The 16583-nt window shown below is 42.0% G+C and overlaps 1 protein-coding gene across 5 annotated transcripts in view; it reads right to left on the minus strand.

Moving 5' to 3' along the window:
* The window catches only part of FAT3 (FAT atypical cadherin 3), a 485754-nt gene that overhangs the window by 372867 nt on the left and 96304 nt on the right, over nt 1–16583 (minus strand). For all 5 annotated transcript variants that reach the window (XM_069969660.1, XM_069969659.1, XM_069969657.1 and 2 more), the window contains exon 2: nt 9564–9632. The gene's annotated coding sequence lies outside the window, so the exon portion shown is untranslated. The remainder of the gene's footprint in view (nt 1–9563; nt 9633–16583) is intronic.

The following is a 16583-nucleotide window of genomic DNA, read 5'->3' on the forward strand; positions in this document are numbered from 1 at the left end:
CTCACCCCACGTGGCTCATCTATCAATAACCTTCAGGCCACTTTCACACTGTGGGAATATGGTCAGTATCTGCACCATTATTTATCAAAACTAGGAGTGAAAAAATGTATGATATGGAGAACACATCACCGTGGCAAGCCTGTGGCCTACTAATATCATGGGGGTGCCACCAGGGTACCAGGGGAGGATGCAACTGTGGTGACCCCGGGTGATGTTGTAGCGGTGGGACGGTCGGTCACTTGCTAGGTGGAAGTGTGACACAACTCCTTGTGGTGGATGGTCGAGGTACAGCCGGACCTTAAGGGTTTTGTCACGTCATGCCAGTGCCTGGTGGGCACACAGGTGTGATGGCACGTCTGCTTTTAGAGAGTAAGGCCGGTTGTACCCTTTTCCCCTGTGATTGGTGTCCTGTCGGGTGGCTGCAGGGTCCCTTGGGATAGTGTAGTCACAGGTGTTGGATGGCCAGAGCGGTGTAGCAACCCTCCCAAATAGTGGTAGGACCCACCACCCACAAAAAGGAGAAATGTCCCAAGGTTGCAGTGCAAGTGCTGTGCAGGTGGTAGCGAGTAATCACAGACTCAGGTGAAAACGTTGACTTAGTTTACTTCTTGTAAATGTGCAGGAGATAATACAACAAATCTTGAAATACACTCAATACAGTTTCAATAAATACACAATAAATACACAATAAATAAAACCACCAGATCTGCTTAATAAGTGCTGAGTAGGATGTACTAGAGTTAATAAGGTTGCACTGAGGTAGTAGAGAGGAGACTGTCATGAAAGTCTCAACCCAAGTAGTAATGTGCCCTGCCGGGAGGTTGGAGTGCTTAGAAGAATACTTGTAGAAGAAGAAGAAGAAACAACCTATGCCTGTGTTTTGACCTTTTCCTATAGTCTTCACACCACCTATTGCCCACTAGCTTTGGCGGAACCGTATCAATGGGTGACACAGGCCCCAGACCTTGTTACCTGGGATGAGCGGAATGGTTAGAATTTTCTAAATACACCCGCGCTGTGAGATGGAGTTCATAGACCTTTAGTAACTTTGCTCCACCCGGATCAGTTCCTAGCTCTTTGTCTCTCTTGTGGATACTGTCCTGGACTGTAGTTACTCCTAGTCCTCGGTTCGGGTTAAGGTTATCTATTAGCTAGTCCTCTTTTGAAGGGTTTAAAAGTGCATTACACAGCTTGTTTGATGCTTCAAGAAAGAAGTTGGTAAGGGGGCTCTGTCCTGTGTCCTACACATGTGTACTACTAAGAACTGCGACTGTAGAGGGGACCTGGCAGAGGGCCAGGGCCCAGGTAGAACCACGGCGGAGAGCTATCTGAGCTACGTCCTTTCTCCACCAAAGCTCAGGTAAGACTCCTCCTTCACCCAAGGGACTAACTTCCTAACCAGCGTGTAAGGTGCACTGTGGCTGAGTGGAAAAAGTGCAACAGAAAAGGGGGAAAGAAGAGAGGCGATTGGACAGAAGAAAGGAAAGATCCCACTGGCTAAGAGAATCTGGTACATACAAATAACCCTTGAGATACTTGCCGTGCAGCTTCCATACTTTAGTTACACAATACAGCGACATCTAGTGGTCATCTCTAGTAATACTGTAGCTGCAATAAAACCACACAAAAGTACAGACTTTTACGAAGGGTGTGAATAGGAGCAACACCGTAGTGGGACACCACAAAACCAGGGTACCAGTAAAGGGTGCCACCAGGGTACTAGAAGAGGATGTCACCAGGGTACCAGGAGAGGATGCCACCAGGGTACCAAGAGAGCATACCACCAGGTTACCAGGAGAGAATGCCACTAGGATACCAGAAGAGGATGTCGCCAGGGTACCAAGAGAAGCTTTCACCAGGGTACCAAGAACGGCTTTCACCAGGGTACCAAGAGAGGATACCACCAGGGTACCAGGAGAGGATACCACTAGGGTACCAGGAGAGGATACCACCAGGTTACCAGGGGAGGATGCCACCACGGTAATAAGACAGGAAGTCACCAAGGTACCATGAGAGAATGCTACCAGGATAACAGGGAGGATGCCACCAGGGTACCAAGGAAGGATGTTACCAGAATACCAGGGAAGATGCCACCAGGATACCAGGGGAGAATGCCACCAGGATACCTGGGGAGGATGCCACCAGGAAAGTAGGGGGGATGTCACCAGGGTACCAGGAAAGGATGCCACTAGGATAGAAGGGGAGGATGCCACTAGGATAGCAGAGAGAATGTCACCAGGGTACCAGGGGAGGATACCTTCAGGGTACAAGGGGAGAATGCCACTAGGGTTCCCGGGGAGGATGTCACCAGGATACCAGGGGAAGATGCCACCAGTGTACTAGGGGAGGACGCCATCAGGAGAACCAGATGCCCAACCCTTGTTCTCGGGTAGATAACCTGCTGTTATGCTGTTAGAGGAGTCATGTAGCAGCTTCAACCCCCCCTCCCCCCAACCTTCCTTTAGACACATAAATGCTTAGTCAAGCTGTTGCGTATGGAGGGATCAGACTGTCATCATCTGGAAAGAAGTTGGTCATGCTTGAGATCTTTATCCGATAGATGAATGAAACATCTTCAATTGAAGAAAGGTTTTTGTGCCAAGAATGACCTTTCAGGAAAGAATGTTCCCAATAAGATCATTCATCTTTCACTCGGAATCATTGATCATATATGGCCAATATGGGCTAAAGGTGTCCAAACAGTTTAGTCAGAATTCGTCTAATGTCCTCTCTTCTCCGTAGAGGACACATGAATGTTTGACCACCCTGAACCTTAATGTGTAGGTTCGATGGTGGTGGCGTTGGTGGGATCACACCAGTAATGTAGCCTTCCGCCCCTTGAAGTCAGGAGATATGCTAAATGGTAGCACATATTAAATCTGACTATATGACAAATCTACCAATAAATATAAAAAAAACACAAAGCAAAAATAAATAAGGGATTACATGTCCCTCAGGAATGGCCTATCGGTGTATTGTGTCACAGTTTAGACAGCGATAGATATGAACCAGCTGTGTATTCATCTAAATTATGGTAGCCTATCTATCACGAGGGAGATTGCCAGACTGATGTGGCGGGCACTTCAACATAATGAGAAAAATCAGTTACACTGGAGGCGAGGGTAAGGGCATGAAAGGGAATGAGGAAATCTGAGAAGAAGGATGTCAAAACATTTTGTGAATGATGTAAACACATGGCAGGTTTGTACGAGAGGGAGGAGGTGGGAGTGGGGGGCCCAAAAAAAAAAATAATAGAGTGCTCCTGAAGAGCGGGGGCTTACAAGCCTGGGAGAAGACATTGACATTAATGAACCTTATTTGAAATTCAAGGTAAAGTACTATTACAAAGAGAACATTGTGGATGTGGTAATGGGGAACGGTCTGCTGGGACGCCGCTGTGGAATTTAATCCCCGATGCCAGGCTGTGCAGCTGCCGGGAGCCTCGTATAGGCAATTGGTTAGCAGACTACACAGACAACATGGCTGCTATGGCTGTATTTCTCTTTATCTGTAAAGTATTGTGCATGGTGGTGGAGGTTGGCAGTAAAACAATATAAAATAAGGATGTCTTAGGTCTGTCGGGCCATTCACAAAGGTTGAAGAAGAAGCTTTTTCCTAATATTTTTTCTTTATCTCCATCGTACAACCAATGTTATGTTTGCCAGATTGACTATATACAGTAAAAAGTATTTGGAATGACAATTTCTGGAACAATGTTTTTTAACATTTAGCCAAGATCCTCCCCTACTCAAAAACAAGAAATCAAAGTACCACCAAAGCTTTGGTGATAAAAGCATGGGGACAGTGTGGACATCTGACAGTCATGGCATGTACCCGATTCAGTCTATATACCACGGTTAAGAACCAAGGTTTTCGAGGAATGGTCTCAAGGATATGAGAGAAGTGAAAAAGTGTTCTAGATCTAGACGAGTCTTCTCAAAGTGGTGGTCTTTGGAAAAGCTTGATCTATGCCTCCGTGACTCTATAGCTGATTATGGACATAAGATATCTATGTTTTTAGTCATCTGTTGAGTAGACTTTCAACGAGCAGGGTCAATACTCAACAGATGTGGGGAACAATCGATTTGGGGTTTGGATGTTTTTCTGGTCATCTTTCTGGCACCATAGACAGTATAGCCCTCCATGTTTGTTTGTTTGTTTTTTCCCTTTGGGGGTGGAGGGATGGGGGGGAATAATCATCAGACTCTAGAATTATTTATCACCTGCAGTTTTTTGTCTTGCTGACCAACAATGGTGGACAAAGATGGGCAGGTTTCAAGGTGGCTTCATTAATTAGGTAAGCTGACTCTTGAGGGCATCTTAGACAAGGCAATCTTGCAGGTGTTGGGTGAAAGAGTTAACCATATATGACCATTTTACTTGTCACCAATATCTATAACTATCTTTATACTTAATATGTTTTGCTACCCATGATGGATGATGAAAAATGCTAGGGAAGGTAAAATAAACTACCACTTTATATGAGGTTATGTTGTAGCTGAACCCTATTGTGATACTAGAATTTGGACCCATAAGGAGATCATTTACACCTCAAAGTAGCACCTCAGCTTCTGCTTTAGCTGACTGAATAGATAGCATGGAGTATGCTCTACATGGGTTTCTATGGTTTTCCCAAGGTTCTCTAATTTTTTTGCACCTCCGAAAATGTAGACCAGCTGGTTTCTTACAACTTTGGCTTGGTTATATAGATTGCATATTTTCCAAGTACAATGCTATGGATTAATATATTGGAATATAAATAATTAAAGGTGGGCCATTTAGAAAACCCGTTGGAGAATACTGAGTTAATAGATGGGGTCTCCTGTTCAGGATCCTATTGCTCGGTCAGACTGAAGAGTCGTTATTAAGACTCTCACTTTGAAGGACCTGTCCCATTGACTTGAATAGATATTGTGTAATACTTAATTATCCCTGTGGAGGTGCTGCAGGAAAATTTGACACTTGCCAAAAACTATAACTGATGGTTGGGAGTCCAATCTGGAGGACACTTCATGGTAAACTTGTTGTCAAGTGACTATTTCAAGAAGCAGGAATTTTCCAGACTGGAAACCCCCTTTAAGTCATATGCAATGATTTTTGTTAGGTATTGAATGTTTTATAGGGTCATGCTGAGTCGGGGCCCCCTTAAAAACCTCCATTGGCTGCCATTATGATATACACAGGCTAGGTAATATAATACAGCGACGGCTTGCAAACTGTAGAAAGTCGGGTCTGTAGAGATGCTAATTCTAAACCTGTGAGTCCGTAACACAGTGCGTGAAACCTGATACCATGCAGCAGTCGGCTTTTGGCACCGAAAAGATGTGAATATGCAGTGGCAGGGAGGCTCTCTGTGGGATAAATTCTTCAGAGGGATGTATTATAACATACAGTGTTGTTATTAGCAGAATGGTATAGTGCTGAATGCCTCAGGATGGAAGCAGACACAATACTCCAGGGCTCGCAACTATAACTCTTTTTAAAGGGACTCTTAGTTGTGTTTCATGAGATATGGCGTCCATTGCCGATCCCTTCCATAAATCAGGTAAAATATTTTCGAGGCTGCGGTCTTGCAAAGTCTTATTTTTTACTTTCCTCTAAGAAAAAACTTCACCTAGTAAAAAAAAAAAAGAATAAATCCAAAAACCTCTAATAAAATGAAATCTCCCAATATCCCATTACTAATCTGAGGCTGAGGCACGTCCCCGAATGTGATCCACCATCTTCGGAGTCGCTACCATTAAAGTAATTACGGTAAGGTCGTGTTCAATGTATCCACATGATATACTGTATACCCATTATGAGCCCTGCAGGTGGTGTTCGGGAAACCATAGTTTTTTCTATTATTGTGTAGGAATTAATGAGAATTGCTTAATTTCAATTGTGTGTCATTTTTCTCTCGCTCTTTCTTTATGAGTCATTGTTAACCTACATTATCTCGGGAGGAGGTAATAAAGAATTAGTGTAAAGTTATTTAACCAGATGTTTAACACAATGTAATTATGGGGCACGGGAAGGTAACAATCAGGTAGGTGGGTCTCTAGGTCAACCTTTCCACCTACTGTTGATGATGGCCCAAAGTCTTGATGAGAACCATCAAAATTGGCGTAAAGAAAAAGTCAAGCACCCAATAAGATTCTAAAGTTGGCCATAAATTTTAGATAGATGTTGGCCGAATGAGCAGTTATCCCCACATACATATGTCCTCTTGACTTGGCTGAGCTTGCATGTATTCTGCATGGGAAGAGGGGAGAAAGGTGATGCCAAATACTGGTTTATCTGTCCAAGAACAGAAATGAGCACGAACCTTGAGCACGCTTGGGTTTGTCAGAACCTGAGCGTGTGAAATTTGATTACCGGTGGCTGAAGAGGTTGGATGCAACCCTATGATACTGCCTATGGTTGTATGAATGTTTTCTTGGACTCCCTAGGGCTGCATCCAACTTCTGCAGCCACTGATAATCAAATGTCAAACGCTCAGGTTCAAACAAAGAACAAAAAGATTATCAGCTATCTGGAATGAATGGCTGATCCCACTGAAATTGGGTTCAGTCAACTTTAACCCAATATGTAACATGTAACCCAATATTGGGACTGAATAATCCATCTGGTAGTATCCAAAGTGGGACAAATCATTGGAGATGCCAAGAAGTATTTTTAGAATAAGGGAAGGATAAGGGCCTGATATCACCCTGTGTAATAGGGTTAGCAATCACCCGAAGAACAACCAAACGCTCGTCTGGCGAAGGAACAAATTGATGATAATGGTGGGAAGTGGATAGAATTTATCAGAGTTGGTGGAAAGAAAAAGTTGAACAGCCAAAGAGATTTAAAAACTGGCCATTTATTGAAGATAACTTCATGGGAAAAGAGAAGAGAACCAATGTTCAAGATAGAAACATGGAAACACAGAAGATCGTCGGCAGAAAAGGACCACTTGGTTCATCTAGTCTGCCCTTGAAGATGCTTGTTTCCCCAAGAACAAAACGATTATCTGCCATTGGGAAGAATTGAGAAGCCTCCATACACATTAGATTGTTGGCTGATCTGAAAATCGGTGGGTTCTGACAACTTTAATTTAATATGGAATAGTCCCCATACATGTTATACTTTTGTCCATCATACCCACTGCTCGTGGCAGGTTTGGCCATCAGTATAAGGAACATGGGGCTGTCCTAGCTGCCCACTGACAGATTATGTTGGTGGTGATAGGGGTCAGCATGATGGAAAATCACTGCTTGACTCCTTTGTTCTGGGAAAGATAAGCCGTAGCCAGAGAGCTTAACGTATCCCTCCCCAGTGATGTTTTACTATACTGTACTGGCACATTATAGGCTATTAGCTGCCTATAATAGATGCATACTACAATGATAAACGCTATGATCCTGTGCATAAACAGAGAACGTAGAACTGAATACAATGGGTAGGGTGATAAAGGGGGGAGAGACCACAATGGCTATAGAGAGTTTCGCGTCCATGCCGATCCTGTATTCACTGCAACCATTCTCTGCATATTTATCATGAAGGACGAATAAAGCTGCAATTAGCTTTTACGTAAAGCAACACTCGAAAAAAATAGAATGGCTCTTGAGGTGAATTGCCTGGAAAATGGAAAAATTGAAGTTTTCAAAACCACTACTTCACCGTAAAGGGGTTTTTATAACTTTTAATAAAGCCTTGCTTCAGGTAGGAGCACTTTGATAGCACTTGACTTGTGTATGAAATGACTGGGATCTCTGGGCACATTGTCTGAGCACATTGCGGATCTATCTCGGATGTAATAAAACAATATGCGCTATGTATTAAAGAGGTTATCCAGCGTTAGGAAAAACATGTCCACTTTCTTCAAGAGACAGCACCACTCTTGTCTACAGTTTAGGTGAAGGCTTTGCAACTCAGTTCCATTGATATGAATGGCGCTTAACTGCAAACCACACCTGAACTGGAGACAAGAGTGGTGGTGTTTTTGGAGGAAGATGGGCGAGCATTGCTTCCCATACTAAAAGCTTACTGGTGTGTGTGTGTGGGGGGGGGGGGGGCAGAGTCAAACTAATATGAATGGCCACAATTTACCCCTTTAGGGATCTACCTTGTTATTGATTAATTTAACCAAAAGGCATACAGCGCGATCTAGGCCCCATGGGAACCACCATGATAATACTACACCCACTTTGCAGTTTCATTGGCTTCTAGAAGTAATACAAAGACTTGTGGTATGTTCCGTTGACCATAATATTATGGACATATTGACCTTTAGAAATTTTTCATGTTTATCGATGACATTATACAGGCACCATATGGTGGCACCCATTCTCTGCTGTGCCAGCCTTGAAAGGGTTCTCCTTCCGGCATGCAGTAGGGATTCACTGTTTTCCACTTCTAGGTCCCATCTTGATACATAGAAAATGCCTGCTCAGCCAATCACTGGCCGAAGCGGTTCTCCACTGCTCCCAGTGATAGGCTGAGTGGGCACTTCCTGTAGACCGGACCAGAAAGTAGAGATTAGCTTGACCGATTTGGTAAAGGATTTGTTGATCTTTTTAAAGGGAACCAAACACCCGCTTCTATTCAGGCTGTACTGCGCCTGTGCAGAATAGCCTCGAACTCAGTGTGAGCCGGAGTTCGAGGCTATTCTGCACAGGCGCAGTACAGCCAGAATGGAAGCGGGTGTACTGCGCATGCGCGGCGGCGTAAGAACGTAGGCGTGCCGACGTCGTGCACGGCGTTCTCCCGAGTGATGTCAGAGCTACTGGGTGATTTGAATCACGCCCAGAGGGGCGTGATTACCGCCGAGGAACGCCCAGGGGACCCGGACTGACCGTGACTACCATCTAGCCAAACACCGCTCAGGTGGCTACCTGAGGTAATTTGCATACCGGGCGCTAGTTTTATAAAGTTACTTTATGGATTACACGGGGGAGGCAGGAAGTATATAGAAACATGTATAGAAAGTGTGCTGTGTGCTCTAACAGCACATTTAAAAAGCTATATATGCGTTTTTTAGGTGATTGGTTCCCTTTAAGTCAAACTCTTTATAAATATAAGTCCAATACTAGATACAGAGACCGGCACTGCCTTTCTTCTGGCAATTGGAGGTCTTAGGGGATACATTTGGCGTTCTGAGAGTGGATTAATGTTTGGTGACGGGTGCTCTTATCCCTGAAAACAACTATATATCTAATTACAGTTCAAGAAGAGAAGAAAAGCAGGGGGCACTCACCGTCCGATGCAACCTTCTTTATGTAGCTAAAATGTAGAATGCGAGAGCAGGTGGGGGGCGCCACACATGGCAAGCAGCTTGCTACGTGTGACGTCCCCCCACCTACTCTTGCATGCTACATTTTAGCTTGTGTGTTATGTGAAATGAAGGTTGCATCTGATGGTGAGTGCCCCCTGCTTTTCTTCTCCTTTTCTTTCTTCTTTCTTCTTCTTGAACTGTGATTACCTTTATAAATATAAGTTATAAGCCCCTTTAAAGGTAATCTGTTAATAGTTTCATACTGCTGAACCACAGGCAGCATGAAATTCCCAAATCCCAATCATCTCATAATTTTGTTACATACCTGCAAATGACGTGTTCTGCCCAAAGTTCCTTATTCTTCTTTCTCAGACTCCTTCAGCATCAGTAGGTCCTGTGATAAAAATAAAAAAAACACATATTAGATAAGCAATCAACTAAATCACCTGTGCCAATTTTTGTGGTGTCATATCTAACATTATAGGTAAAAAATATACTGTAAGGTCTACAGAAAATTAAAAAAAAAAAAAAAAGGGAATAAAGGAATAATAATGTCAAGAAATTAAAAAAAAAATTATATATATAAAAAAAATGTTTTACATTCATATATTTTAGTAAATGATTATTAATGTTTCTAAGTATTTTATATTAATTGATATAATATATTATTTAAATCAATATTTATTTAATATAATTTTTTTATGTTATTTATTTATTTTTTTCACTGTCAGATTTTTTTTTTAAACTGGGAATTAATGTATTTGATTGAGGTAAAGTTATTGATATTAAATATTAATTTCTAGTCCAGGGTAATGTGGAAGACGGTGATGGGTTCCTAGTGTGTGTTTCAAAGGGGAGGGAGGAGGGGGAGGGGGAAAAAAAAAAACAATCTCTATTCTTATCTGCGGATTGTCATGGAAACCTAAACTTGATTAGTGAGTGGTCTTCCTCCCATGATCCTCACTCACAGGGCAATGGTACTTACACACACTCATGTATCCATAGATAACTCAGTGATAATTATTCCAGGTTTCTACCCTTACTGTTGCCATGGTAACGCCTTTGTCAGACACCAGGAAACACTATTGAAGCTATAGTATTTGCACTATTATTTCTATGTGGGGTTTGAAATTCACTTTAAGATCTTCAAGGTTAATATGAAAAGAATTGGAGGACTTATTGGTGTTAGAATAATTGTTGGAGGAGGTGGCTCTATTCTTTTAAACAGAGAGGGGATTGGTTAGACCATCCCTCGCTCTGGAGGACTGAGCACATCCATATATTTCTCAGAAAATTCATTGGTTTCTATCTGAGACGTGTAATACCGTATTTCCCCTGCGGTGGCGCTGCAGGAAAATTACATACTTGCTGCCGGGTTTCCATAGATTATGGAAAATTCCTGAAAAATTAGCTGTTACCAAGAGGGAACATCACTCTAATGTTATATAGGCCTACTAGGGTATATGGACATTGTTGATGGAGGTCTCATACTTAGGACCATCCGCTATGGGCCAGAACAAGCAGCAACTCTTGCTTCGGAAGACTCAAGCATGTATTAGATGATAGATGTCACCTTTAAGGCTATGGCCACACCACATAGGATGTTGCACATTTTCTCCAATAGAAAATATCTAGCAGGTAAATCCCACACCAGATTGTATGAATGTTTTATTGAAGAATGGTTCCTGTAGATTTTTGAGTTGAGTATGTTAAAAGGGTTTTTCTCTTGAGTGATTTCAGGTTGTGATGTGACCAGACTAATAAAAAAAAAGTGTACTCACCCCACTCCCCTGCCACCACCATTCTGACAAAGCCCTGGTTCTGGTGTGCAGCACTTCCTGGTCTCGGTCTTGACACAAGGAAGTATCACTTAGCCAATCAATGCCCACAACACTGACTGGCCTCAGCTACTACTTGACTGATTGACACTTGGCACTCTTGTTTTTTTTAAACTGAGACAAGGAGGTGCTGCACAGTGGGACTGGGCTGTGTTGGAAGTGTGTGGGAGAAGCAGGGAAGGTGAGTACAATCCTCTTTTTTTATTTTTTAGCCCTCAATGCAAAAAAAAAAAAAAAAAGACTATTCTGCAGATTTATACAGCAAAATCTACTCAAAATTTTTTGACAACACAGATTTCAAATCCGCAGAGAAAAACATCCACTGCAGATTCCCATTGAAAACAATGAGAGGCATATATTTTGCTCATTTTATGCTAGAATCCCAGTTGGAATCGAACTGGGCTGCTGCTTTACCATAGCTGTTGCAAAACTACAATTCCCATCATGCCTGGACAGCCACATGTGTGAATATGGCCTCAAGATTACAAGCCAAAAATCCTATGGAGAAAACAAAAAATTTAGTTTGGCTCCGTATAACCATCCACATCAATGCTCTAATATAAGTAATGAGGATGTAGAAACTGATGTGAATGTTGTTTGGAACCACACTACAAAGATCCGTTGTGACATTTTTATTTCTGTCATAAAATAGACGGTGATCCTATATTTTGACCCAAACAAACAAAAATTAAAAATCAAAAACAAAAACAAAAGTCCAAAAATCACCATTGAGCCCTGATGCATCACCCGTAAAGCTGCTTCTCCTTAGTTTTCGGTAACAGCAATCACATTCGTGATACTTAACAACCCGCTCGCTCATGTTGACAGACACAGATTACAGTGATCAGAAATTAACTCAGCCAAATATTTTTTTTAAGGAAGACAAGTAGCAGTCAATCCTGCATTGTGCAGATAATTGATCATTATAGTCGTATTACTCGGGGCCAGAAGACTGATCTCATAATTAACTGGGACTCGGCTCCTCATTACGATATTTGTTATTCATGTTTGGCAGGAAGAATCGAGCACAGAGAAATTACCATAATGCTTTTACCTTAAAAAAAAAACACAAAAAAAGGAAAAAATTCTCGATGCAAACTTATGAATAGGGAAGATACCGGCAAGTCTTAATGAGGAAATCTAATCTTGATTTGCAGTATAGTTTTTTTTTTTTTAAAGTTAGCTGATTAGAAACAGACCTGTTATTATTGACCTTACAGAGTTGTCATTAGATGATCGACTGTGATGGTGACCTGCGGGCGCAGTCCCTCCACGTCTGTCACAAGTGTTTGGTGTTTTTATATGACTTTTATTCCCTCTGAAGAGAGAAGAATAAGCCAAAATGTAAAGAACATTTCTTTGCATAATAATAGTAAAAAAAATATTTATACATTTACAGAATAACCTCTTTTTGATAGCTTTTGTTTGTATTGGTAGATTGTATTAGTTTAGGTGGGTATGAGGGCTCGTTTTTTGCAGGGTTAGCTGTTATTTTTATAAGTACAAATTTAGGCTGAGGCCACATTTTTTGTGGGGCTACTTGTTGTTTTTTATTAGTACAATTAAGAAGTGAGGGCACATTTTTTTGCAGAATGAGCTTTAGATTTTATGGATACAATTTGGTATGAGGGCTCCTTTTTGGTGTAGTTTTTGTTGGTTCAATTGGGTATGAAGGCTTGTTTTTTGCGGGGTGAGCTGTGGTTTTTATTGGTCCAATATTGGTGTAAGGGCTCATCTTTGCAGGGTAAGCTTTTGTTTTTATTAGTACATTTTGGAGTGAGGACTAATTTTTTGTGGGGTAAGCGGTAATTTTTGGGTACAATTTAAGTGTGAGGGCTTGTTTTTTCAGAGTGAACCATTGTTTTATTTTTGTAAAATTTTGGCATCAGGGCTTGTTTTTTTTTGCAGGATGAGGTGTCGTTTTTTTGTACATTTTTAGTATCAGGGCTTGTTTTTTGCAGAGTAAGCTGTAGTTTTTTGGTAAACTTTTAGTGTCAGGGCCTGTTTTTTGTAGCGTGAGCTGTAGTTTTTTTTGGTACACTTTTATTGTCAGGGCCTGTTTTTTTGCTGGGTGAATCTTCTTTTTGCACAATACTGATGTATGGTGTTTGTTTGTTTTTTATTTATTACCTAAAAGGGTTGGAATCAAAAACATAATATTCTACATTTATAGACTTGACAGTGACAATTATGTATGTATTCTTAGAAAGATGGAAATCCAAGAAAAGTGTTCCCACAACGGAAAAATAAGGGAATATAACAGCCGTGTCCCTACTGCATGAAGTCTGTTTTTACAGAATTTTGAATGAACAAACTTTTGGACCGCTCTCTAGACTGCTCGCTTACCTTATCCCGGCGCAGGCATTGTTAACATAAACAAAAATTTGCATAAGACTTGAAATGGTCAGTACTCTGCACCGCTCCCCCTCTTCTGCTTGTGTGTCAGTCTATACTGTCATTCTAGAATTCTATTTATGAACCTGAACCAGGCCTGAGTCAGTAAATGGTGCTTCTTGAAAAACTATTAACAAGAACTGAATTTACTGGTAACATTTTGCATATTTAAGTTAATAAATCTTCCGATGTTTATTGATGCGCACCACACCATGTTGGCGCTAATAGACAGCAAAGTCAGAAACATTGATTTCCCCCCCCCCCAAGTAGAGAATTAAAAATTTATTCCCAGAGAAGCTGTTTCAGTATGAATAAGCCTCGAGGGGTTAAATTTAGATTCTAACCTCTGACCGTAAAGGGGCTAAAGCCTTCTGTCAGCAATGCCCTGAGCGTACAGACATTATAATGCTGCCAGCTATATCATGAATATGTGAGATGGGATTCTGGGTCACATGTCTGGAGAGCGCACAAAAAATTCATAACTCCGGACGGTCTCAGAATTTGACCTAAGGCAGGGGACTATATTATGTTAAATACATGATCTGAGCTGTATGGGCTATGAGATGGCACCAATAGAATTATATGGCCAGTACTGTACCTAGGTATGTCTAAGAAGTCATTTATATCAGAGACATCACATGCCATATAGCGGAGATAGTCTCCCTTGGAGACAATGCCTCTGTAACATACTAAGATGCCCCAAATCACCGTACGCTGCCCGAAAGAAGAAAAAAAAAAACAGTATGTCACCTACAATATCTAGTAGTAGCATCATACAGTGTCAATATAATATATAACAGGAGAACTGTGGTGTAGGGAACACATGTTATAATATACAAATAATAGCGCCATACAGTGCCAAATAATAGCGCCATACAAAATGGGATTATTATAGAACAGAGCTCATCTGGTTACATCATATAATCTACAAATAATAGCTCCATACAGGGCCAAAATAATACATAATGGAGTTACTGTGGTACAGAGCTCCTCTGATCATATCATATAATCTACAAATGATAGCGCCATACAGTGCCGATACTCTATAACAGGAGAGTGATCATATATTTACATGTTATAATTAGTGATGAGCAAGCATGTTCGTCCGAGCTTGGTACTCGATCGAGTATTAGGGTTCTCGATGGTACTCGTTACTCGGACGAGCATCTCGTGATACTCGAGAAAATCTCATCATCCTGTAAGTTTGGGCGCTATTTCGCAGCCAATAAACATTCAGGAGACTCTTTGGTACATCCTGCGATGACGTGGGACCCATACGTGTCGACAGCAGTGATTGGTTGGCCAGATCAGATGATCCTGCCATATAAAACTCGGTGCCAGCAGTGCTCGCTTCAGACGCATGCTGTAAGAGATCAGGGACAGAGCTGCTGCTTCTCAGGGAGAGTGTCAGTGTAGGATTTAGCGTTCCAGTAGGCAGGGTATATACTAGCAATATAAACATACAGCCCTTTTCAGGGCTTAAAAGCGTTTTTGAATAGTATTACTACAGACTGCTGGCTGGGAGTTGCAGTGCTGCTACCACGATTTCAGCAGCACACTGTTGTGATCGTCTGCTGGCAGAAAGGGGGCATTAGGTGTTTCATACACACCCCTTAGAAGTGCTCTGTGTACTCTTTTTTTTGATTTTGGGGCTGGTGGTCCTGCTGTACTACACTGTATTGCTGGGATTTGTAGTACACCTTTATAAAACTTCACTGCGCATTGTAAGGGGGTATCACAGCATGTATCTAGGTCCAGCCAGTACCTGATAGTACCGTACGCTGCCCCCCCCCCCCCTAAACTAGTGGGTACTACACTGTATTACTGGGATTTGTAGTACACCTTTATAAATATTCACTGCTCATTGGACGGGGGTATCCCAGCGTGTATCTAGGTCCAGCCAGTACCTGATAGTACCGTACGCTGCCCCCCCCCCCTAAACTAGTGGGTACTACACTGTATTACTGGGATTTGTAGTACACCTTTATAAAACTTCACTGCTCATTGGACGGGGGTATCCCAGTGTGTATCTAGGTCCAGCCAGTACCTGATAGTACCGTACGCTGCCCCCCCCCCCTAAACTAGTGGGTACTACACTGTATTACTGGGATTTGTAGTACACCTTTATAAAACTTCACTGCTCATTGTAAGGGGGTATCACAGCGTGTATCTAGGTCCAGCCATTAGCTCAGCCTCCTTCCCCACAGCCTGGCCCCTCCAGGGAAATAAGGGATTCAGATCCACCACCACCACCATGCTCCCAGGAACTCTTTTCTGGACCCTTCCCTGAGTCAGAGCAACCGGAGCAGTCGATCTGTCCTGATGCCCAAACTATGCAGCTCACGCAGTCAGTGGGTGATGACAGAGGGGACTTGCAAGCGAGGTTGGAAGAGGTGTCTGATGATGACCATGAGACCCGGTTGTCAGACACTGAGGTTGTTGTCATGGATGTAACTCAAAGTGAGGAGGAGAGTGAGGAAATGGAGTTGACAAAAATGACATTTAGGATACACACCGCCACAGTTAATAGTTTGTTAATGCTGTTTGTACCTTTAAGGGGAGGGTAACTATCACTTCATAGAATGATTGACGTGACTCTAACTTTCATATTGACATGTCAGCCTCCTTACCCCCAACAGTTGCCAAAATAGGGCAGAGGTGGTCAGGTCGTCACCTTTTTGTTTCTGTTTGTCTATCCGGGAAGTGATGATCAGGAAGGAACAGATGCCGCACTCTGCTGAGGGCCTTCTGCCCCTTCCTTTAAGGAAGTAGGGTTAGGGTCAGCACTTGGACCCTAACAAGTTTGGTGACATGTCAGAAATTTGGAAATGATGGTTACCCTTCAGTTTAATTTGTTGGGATATATATATATATATATTGTAAGTTTTCACAGTATGAGAGAGAAATCTATCTAGCTGTGCTCATGCTTGTTTGTTAGCACTTAGAATTGTCACATTAGTCAACTAGGGAATGGGATGTCACTATTGTTGGGTGACTGTTTTCACTTCATAGTTCACATTGTAAAAGTTTAAAGTTCTGCATTTATCTCACTTTTCATTGGTTGTTGTTGAGTTCACTTTTACCACTTTGATAGTTTAGAAGGACGTGTGCTT

The sequence above is a fragment of the Dendropsophus ebraccatus genome, chromosome 5 (genome assembly GCF_027789765.1).
Source record: "Dendropsophus ebraccatus isolate aDenEbr1 chromosome 5, aDenEbr1.pat, whole genome shotgun sequence".
In the NCBI taxonomy this organism is placed as follows: domain Eukaryota; kingdom Metazoa; phylum Chordata; class Amphibia; order Anura; family Hylidae; genus Dendropsophus; species Dendropsophus ebraccatus.